We start from the raw sequence: 9,135 nt of genomic DNA, 5'->3' as shown, positions 1-9,135 counted from the left end.
ACCTGTAAGATCCAAGGATGAGCTGAAGAATGGGATGCAGAATGATTCTTTTGCATTACTTTCAGCCAGAGAGTGATGAATCTTTGGAATTCATTGCCACAGAAGGTTGTGGAGGCCAGGTCATCGAACAAAGAATAAAGAAAGGTACAGCACAGGAACAGGCCCATCGGCCCTTCAAGCCTGTGCCGATCATGATGCCCTAACTGAACTGAAACAACTATCTGCCCTTACTCGGTCCGTATCCCTCTATTCCCTCCCTATTCGTGTACCCATCCAGATTCCTCTTAAATGTTGCTAATGTGCCTGCTTCTACCACCTCCTCTGGCAATGCTTTCCAGGCACCCACCACTCTCTGGATGAAAAACTTCCCCGCACATAGCCCTTCAACTTTCCCCCCTCATCTTGAACCTGTGCCCCCTGGTAATTGCCACTTCCACCCTCAGAAAAAGCCTCTGACTATCCACCCTGTCTATACCCCTCATAATTTTGTAGACCTCGGTATTGAGTGCATAGATTCTTGATTGGCAAGGGGACCGAAGGTTATGGGGAAAAAGTGGAAGACTGGGGTTGAGAAATTTATCAGCCATGATTAAATGGCGGAACAGAACTCGACGGGCTAAATGGCCTAATTCTGCTCCGATATCTTATGTTCTACTTGACACTCGGAAGGCCTCAGTCTCAGAGGTTCAAATCACCTCATTTTCTATCCCCTTTTGCTAGTGGCAGCCTGTCTTAGGGGGTCTGTTGGAGAATCAGTACATATTGTCCAGGACAGCAAATCCCACCCTTGGGCCTAAGGAGGAGCGATGTGGAGATGCCGGCGTTGGACTGGGGTAAGCACAGTAAGAAGTCTCACAACACCAGGTTAAAGTCCAACAGGTTTATTTGGTAGCAAATACCATAAGCTTTCGGAGCTTGCTGCTCCTTCGTCAGATGGAGTGGTCTCTGTTCTCCAACAGTGCACAGACACAGAAATCAAGTGTTTGAGGAGGGTGAGAGAGAGGTGCGACGGCAAAGTCTCTCAGCGTAGTCTGTGTTAAAGGGTGACCTGAGTGGGTTCGTGATCCGTAGTCCTTTCGGTATCTTGTCTGCTTTCTTGCATGTTTGTAGAAACTTGATGTCTGTGTCGATATGCGCGATCTTCTTGGAGATCCTCTCCACTTGGAGCCGGCAGTTTGCGATGTCGACACAGACATCAAGTTTCTACAAACATGCAAGAAAGCAGACAAGATACCGAAAGGACTACGGATCACGAACCCACTCAGGTCAACCTTTAACACAGACTACGCTGAGAGACTTTGCCGTCGCACCTCTCTCACCCTCCTCAAACACCTCGTACACCAACTGTACAGCAAACGCCGCAGCCTGGAAACCAAGATCGAATCCATATTCTCAACTTGCGCTCAGGACGCAGACCAGCTGCGAAACTCTGCCAAGCAGACGAGACAAAGGAACTACACCATCTACATGCACACCAAGAACAGGAAACTTGAGAAACTCAGCATCACCACCAGCAGCAACCAAGCCTCCCCCGGTACCACAGTAGAAAACAGTACCACTGCAGGAAAGTCCATTGTCAACTTATCGGACTACACACTTCAGCCAGATGAAATCTAAGTTCTCAGCCGAGGGCTCAACTTTTGCCCCACTACCAAAATAGACCCCATCAGTCTCGCAGCGGACACAGAGGAATTAATCAGGCGAATGAGACTGCGGGAGTTCTTCCACAAACCCCAAGAGGCCAACAGCGCGTTCTCCAAGGCGGCCTTCACGACACACGACAGCGCAGTCGCTGAGCAGAAACTGATAGCCAAGTTCCGCACACATGAGGACGGCCTAAACCGGGATGTTGGATTTATGTCACATTATCAGTAACCCCCACAGCTTGCCTCCTGGGCTTGTAGAATCTCACTAGCTGTTCTGTCTGGAGACAATACACATCTCTTTAACCTGTGTTTAATGTTCCCTCCAACCACATTATCTGTCCCTTTTAAGACCTGGCTGGCTGTAGAGATTTGCATTCTCATTAGTATTCTGTAACTTGATTTCTGTGTCTGTGTACTGTTGGAGAACAGAGACCACTCCATCTGACGAAGGAGCAGCAAGCTCTGAAAGCTTATGGTATTTGCTACCAAATAAACCTGTTGGACTTTAACCTGGTGTTGTGAGACTTCTTACTGTCCTAAGGAGGAGCAGCAGACTTCAGGTGCAGTGCTCCTTTTCGACCAGCAGATGGTGTGCTGCTGCAAAACCTGCGCGACATATTTTATGACGGCAATTCAGATCTTTTATCGCCAAGAAATCTTTTTTTTTAATGCTCTGGACCAATTTAAAAATTAAAATAAATTAACTTTAATTGCATTCGCTTGAAAGCAGGCTTGGGTAAAGTTTCAAGAGTGGAGAAAAGATATTAAATTAGTTGAAAATAAAATGAATTCTCCCTAATGTTATGCTGCTAAAGAAATGCAAGCACAAAAAAGGGCAGTCTGAAGAGATTCAGAAAAAGCGCTCCCGTCGTGCAGTGAAGTTCCAACGGGCTATTACTGGTGCCTCTCTTGCTGAGATTATGGCTAAGAGGAATCAGAAGCCCGAGGTGCGCAAGGCTCAACGTGAACAAGCAATCAGGGCTGCCAAGGAGGCTAAGAAGGCCAAAGCTGCAACAAAGAAAGTCAGTGCAGCTACAGCTAAGGCTACTCAGAAAGCAGCACCCAAACAGAAGTTTGCCAAGCCAATGAAGTCTCAGGCTCCACGTGTTGGTGGAAAACGCTAAACATCGTTAACTGTTGATATAAAATAAAAATCACTGAATTTTTTAAAAAAAAGAAATGTGAGAGAGAGACTAGAACGGGGGCTGCTGTTTGCAATGTTTCAGCACAATGTTGAATGTATAATTTGGTGCTGCAGCTGATCGATCATGTTTGAGAACACTAAAATTAAATGTAGGAACTTTACCCAGTGTCAACTTTTTTTAAAATTCATTTACGGGTGTGAGCGTCACTAACTAGATCAGTTGCCCATCCCTAGTTGCCCTTGAGAAGGTGGTGGTGAGCTGCTTTCTTGAACCACGTCAATCCCTGAGATGTAGGTACACACGCAGTGCAGTTAAGGAGGACATTCCAGGATTTAGACCCAATGACAGTGAAGGAACGGTCCAGGTCAGGATGGGGAGTGACTTGGAGGGGACCTTCCAGGTGGTGGTGGTGTTCCCAGGTATTTGTAGCTGTTGCCCTTCTGCGAGACGGTAACTATTCAGGGTTTGGTAGGTGCTGCCGAAGGAACCTTGATGAGTTCATGCAGTGCACCTTGTAGATGGTACACACTGCTGCCACTGTTCATCTGTGGTGGAGGGAGTGAATGTTTGTTGATGGGGTGCCAATCAATTGGTCAGCTTTGTCCTGGATGGTGTCAAGCTTCTGAGTGTTATTGGAGCTCCATTCATCCAGGCAAGTGGAGAATATTCCATCACACCCCTGACTTGTGCCTTGTAAATGGTGGAAAGGCTTTGGGGAGTCAGGAGGTGAGTTACTTGTCACAAAATACCGAGTGCCAGAAAATCTCAGCAGGTCTGGCAGCATCTGTAAGGAGAGAAAAGAGCTGACGTTTCCTGTCCAGATGATCCTTTGTCAAAGCTAAAAGGCATAGAGAGTGGGAGATAGTGGAAAAATTGGAGATATTGGGGCAAATGCGAACCCAGCAGAAAGTCCATACGAGGAATTTTACACTCCCCTCCACCCCCCTTGGACCTACAAACCCACCAGCAGGGAATGCAAAATTTTGCCCTTACATTTTTGACCAAGAATTTGGCCACATGTTCTAATGTCTCCTTTGTCAGATCTTATCTGATGCTGCTGCTCTCATGCACCCCTGGACATTTTACTATGTTAAACGTGCTGTTTAAATCCAAGTTATTGCCCACTATACAAGTTTAAATCAGAAAAACTTGGTCAGACAGAGAAATAAATCTGTAGTTCAGACAGCCATCTCTTCAGAGAAAGGGGTGTTTTTGAGTCTAATTTCAACCTGCATTGCTCGCTTTACTTCACCTTCAGACCATTAATGCTGCTTTCTAATTTTCCAGACTTAAGAAATACACATTCTTCAAACTGCACAGTGTGTTACAACAAATCTTGAAGCCTACAGGAATCTACAGGAGATTCTCAGTGCAGGAGGGAGGAAGGGTAGCTGACGACATGCCTCATATGGAAACAGGTAACCTAGGAGCCCAATGAAGAAGATTTCTAGACAACTTTAACCAATCTTTTGTTCACTCTTCCATCCTTGTGCAATGATCGATAGTTCATAGAATCCCTACAGTGCAGAAGGAGACGATTTGACCCATCGAGCCTGCGCCAACAACAATCCCACCCAAGCCCTATCCCCTTAATTCCAAGCATTTACCCTGCTAATCCCCCGACACCAAGGGGCGATTTATCATGGCCAGTTCACCTAACCCGCACATCTTTGGACTGTGGGAGAAAACCAGAGCAGAGGAAACCCACACAGACATGGGGAGAACGTGCAAATCCACACAGACAGTGACCCGAGGCTGGAATTGAACCTGGGTCCCTGGCGCTGTGAGGCAGCGGTGCTCACCACTGTGCCACCATGCCGCCCGTAGTTTGGTGTCATGATCAGGTGGAAATAATGTTGGAGTTTGAAGCAGACTTTTTACATTTCAAGTGAGGACTTGAGATCGACTTGTTATTAAAAATGAACGGGAAATAACTGCTAGGTAATAGAGTGACGAATTCTAAAATATCTCATCAGTCCAGTATGGACTGATGAGATATTGGCAGGAATTACATAACTTTAAATAGTTCAGGAGACAGAGTTTCAGAAGAGGAAAGACTGTGGTAATTCTGACCCATGTTTTACTGTTTGAGGTGCATTGCCATTGGATGATATTTCTGATTAATCTCAGAAAAAATACTTTCTTCCACTAGAGTCAGAAGCTGAAGAAGACCTTGTGGAATCCAACACTCAGGTACTCCATCAGTATGGTGCAGATCATAAACACTACCTCATGTCTTCCACACCCAATCATGCTCTCCGACGTGTGAGGTTACCTGACTGTTCTGAAGGCATCTGTCAGGTTTGGTGTTGTATATTCTCCAATCCATTATTTTGTTACAGTTCCTGTCAAATTGTATTTCTGCACACCATTGTCTCATTATTATACTGAAACGATGAAACATTTCTCCAATATTACAATGGTGGAAAATGTGTATTAATTGGCCATCTAGCACTGAATGTACAACAGGCTTCTCCAACCCATGACCCTCCAGTTGCAATGCGATGCCCCCCTACACGGCCCACGGAACGATGGTTGAAATGTCAGCTGGATGGGTTAGTGAGTTAGAAGATTGTTACATGGGACTGCTCCTCCAATCACAATCTGCTTCTCTCCCGTGTTTGCTGCTGATATCACTATCAAAGATAGGAGAGAAACAGGCTGTGATTGGACGAGAAGTAAACCGCTGCATCTGTGAGTATGCGAATATAGAGACAGAGGTGCAGGGGTACACGAGGCCTTCACTGACCAGGCTTTCTCTGGACTCTGGCCACTTCACACTCAGCCCAGTTCTATAGCCCGATTCCTACTGTTTCCCCCACTTCTCACTGCATTTCCTAATAACATTCCCCCAATTCTCACTGCATTCCCCCCCCTTCCCACTGCGTTCCCCCCCCCTTCCCACTGCGTTCCCCCCCCCCTTCCCACTGCGTTCCCCCCCCGTTCCCACTGCGTTCCCCCCCCGTTCCCACTGCGTTCCCCCCCCCGTTCCCACTGCGTTCCCCCCTCGTTCCCACTGCGTTCCCCCCCCGTTCCCACTGCGTTCCCCCCCCCCGTTCTCACTGCATTCCTCCCCGTTCCCCCCCCAGTTCCCACTGCGTTCCCCCCCATTCCCCCCGTTCCCACTGCGTTCCCCCCCATTCCCTCCCCCCGTTACCCCCCCCCCCATTCCCACTGCGTTCCCCTCCCCCCGTTCCCACTGCGTTCCCCTCCCCCCATTCCCTCCCCCCGTTCCCCCCCCCATTCCCACTGCGTTCCCCCCCCCCCGTTCCCACTGGGTGTGTCCCCCCCCCCGTTCCCACTGGGTTTGGGTTCCCCCCCCCCATTCCCACTGGTCCCCCCCCCCCCCGTTCCCACTGGGTTCCCCCCCCGTTCCCACTGGGTTCCCCCCCCGTTCCCACTGGGTTCCCCTCCCCCCGTTCCCCCCCCCCCCGTTCCCCTCCCCCCGTTCCCACTGCGTTCCCCCCCCCGTTCCCACTGGGTCGTCCCCCCCCCCCATTCCCACTGTGTTCCCCCCCCCCCCGTTTGCCCACCGTTCACCCTCTTTTCCTGCCACATTACCCCTCTATCCCAGCACTACCCTGGTTCTCCGCACTCCCTCAGTGCACACTCACGTTCGGGTGCCGCTCGACCTAAAGCCTTGCTTCACATCTCTCTTCCCTTTTTACTGTCCCCTAACCAATTTAGTGAGGCTGAGTAATTGAGTGTGAGGGTGGTTGAGTGAGCAGGCAGGTGAGGGGGCTGTGAGTGTGGGGGGAGGGCGTGTGTGTCCGTTTGTGTGTGTTGGGGAAGGGGATGAATGTTTATGCATGAGTGGGTTTATGGGGTGGGTGATCATGTGTGTGTATGGGTGGGTTGAGCGTGTGTGTGTGTGTGGGAGGTTGTGTGTGGGATGAGCATGTGTGAGAGGGTCCGTATGTATGTGTGTAGGGGGTTTTAGCTTTTGTGGGGGGGGGGCTGTGTGTCTGCGGGGGTTGTTCTGTAGATGTTTAGGGTGTATGTGGGGGGGCTATGTATGTGTTTAGGGGTGTGTGTGGGGGGCCATGCATGTGTGTGGAAGCTGTTCTGTGGTGTGTCGGGGGGGGCTATGTATGGAGGTGTATGTGGTTCGGGGGGTGTGTGTGTGTGTGTGGGGGGGGGGGGGTTGTGTGTGTGGGGGGGGGCTGTTTGTGAGAAGGGGGTTGGAGAGATAGAAAGAGAGAAATTGGGGGAGTGGGAGGTGGAGGGTGAATGTGTGCCTTCCTTACTCCCAGATCTGGGTTCTTATTCACCGTCACCCCCCACACACCAACAGGCGCTTCTCAGCCACTCTCACCCTGGGTGAGGGTTAAGTGAATGATCCTGTGAGTGAGCTGGACACACAAACTCTCACCATTTCATACTCTATCGATCATCTTTCTTTATCACTCATTTCTAGTTGTCAATTTATTGTTGTGACTTTTTTGCAGAGTGAGTTTTTTTCTTTTCCTGTGTCAGCTCTTTTTATGGAATTCATGTTTATTGTTGTGTGAGACCTTAACTTGCTGAAATATTTTCAACAGCCCCCTAAGTGCGAGAAAATTGGCTCCCCTTTGCAAAAACGCTGGACAAGCCTGATATAGAAAATAGATTGGAAGTGGAGTAAAGAGATATTTAGATTTCATTGGCAAACGTATTGTAGTTGTCTTCAATCACTATTCTATGGCATCATCAATGCGCGTCATGGTATGAGTGATTGTTGAAACTCTCTGAAGTATATGTGGTGTCACATTGACATTTATTGGTGTTGCCATCCTATCGAGAGTTCACAGGTGGCATGTAACCCCCTCATTTCGGATTTGGCTCTTATGAACAAAAGACATTGTGTTATAATTTTCAAAACAGCTGCAAAAATAAAACAAAGCAGCATCTTCCTTCTCCCTAATGTTCCTGAGATCAGCTGGAGGCAAATTCAATTGCAGCTTTGAATCGAAAATTGGATCTGTTGCAGGCTTTGATGTCAGCCTTGAAATTGACCACAATTTTACCCTTCAAATAACCAGACCAAGTCACAGAGTTCTCTTAATCAAGCTACATATCTCGGACCCTGGAAAATCACAGGTCACAATCTGTAACTAGCCAGAGTGCAGAATTCAGAAATACACAAGCAATTATAGTTTCAAATTCGATTACAAGTAATTAGCATATACCAATCACATTTTAGGAGTTATTTCAATCCATTCAGAGTTATTAAGGTTACATCATTCAGATATTAAAACCAATCACAATCACCTTACGCTTGCTTGATTATAATATCCAATCAGCGTGAAGACGTAATCCATCGGTGTTATAAGTTAACATTGTTCCAGCTCATGCCTGAGTCTGTATATCATAGAATCCCTACAGTGCAGAAGGAGGCCATTCAGCCAATCGAGTCTGCACCGACCACAGTCCCATCCAGATCCCTATTCCTGTAACCCCACACATTTACCATGCTAATCCCCCTGACACCAGGATCAATTTAGCATGGCCAATCAACCTAACCTGCAAATCTTTGGACTGTGGGAGGAAACCCACTCAGACACGGGGAGAACGTGGAAACTCCACACAGACAGAGGCACGAGGCTGGAATTGAAACCGGGTCCCTGGCACTGTGAGGCAGCAGTGCTAACCACTTTGCCACTCCCTTTTTCTAGTTCAAGATGTTTGATTCAATTAATTTTCTCAGACTAATGGCCTTGATGCTTATCTGTGATGGCTTTTATAAAAAGACCCTTTTTTTCATAGCAGCTTGTGTGATTTTTAAACTTCTGTGATTATTAACCCTTTCAGATCATTCTTTGAAGAGGATGTATTGAGTGGGGGGAAGCCTTGAGTGGCACTGGGTGAATTTGTCCAACAGAGGCATAATGGGCTGGATGACCTGCTTCTGCACCATTACTTTTTATAATCCCTCAGCCTCACTCTTGCAGTGAGAATTTATCCCTGCGTCGTCAGCTCCCAACCACTTTCACAAGCCTATGCTCTGAGTTAGAGTTGTGCTTTATTTTGGTTTTCTGAAACCACAATCATCAACGTTATTGAGGTGTAGAGTTTTGCCAAGTAGGTCAGTCAGCCTTTTATTTTTCAGTGGATGCGCATGAGTACTTGACTCCAGGTCTAGATTGACTGGCTGTGCAACAGTATTGGGTTCCTCCGCAGGATTCCATATTCTCTCTGGCAACTTGCCTGAGGGAGAGGAAATTCAGCCAAAAATCCAGCTTCTGATCTTGGCCCAGTGACTTTTCTTGGAAAGTGGCCACTTTGGCGAAGTACCAAAGGACGGCTGCCACCGTTGGATCGAACAGCAGCATTGATCCATGGCCCTAAAGATAGGAAATCAGTGG

General features: G+C 47.9%; 1 pseudogene; it reads left to right on the top strand.

Annotated features, from left to right (window-relative positions):
* Window positions 1-2,449: 2,449 nt before the first annotated feature.
* Window positions 2,450-2,770, top strand: LOC144479901 (large ribosomal subunit protein eL24 pseudogene; annotated as a pseudogene).
* Window positions 2,771-9,135: the final 6,365 nt, after the last annotated feature.

The sequence above is a fragment of the Mustelus asterias genome, chromosome 27 (assembly GCF_964213995.1).
Source record: "Mustelus asterias chromosome 27, sMusAst1.hap1.1, whole genome shotgun sequence".
Classification (NCBI taxonomy): domain Eukaryota; kingdom Metazoa; phylum Chordata; class Chondrichthyes; order Carcharhiniformes; family Triakidae; genus Mustelus; species Mustelus asterias.
The sequence above is the reverse complement of the archived record's forward strand: the minus strand, read 5'-3'. Positions and strand labels throughout refer to the sequence as shown.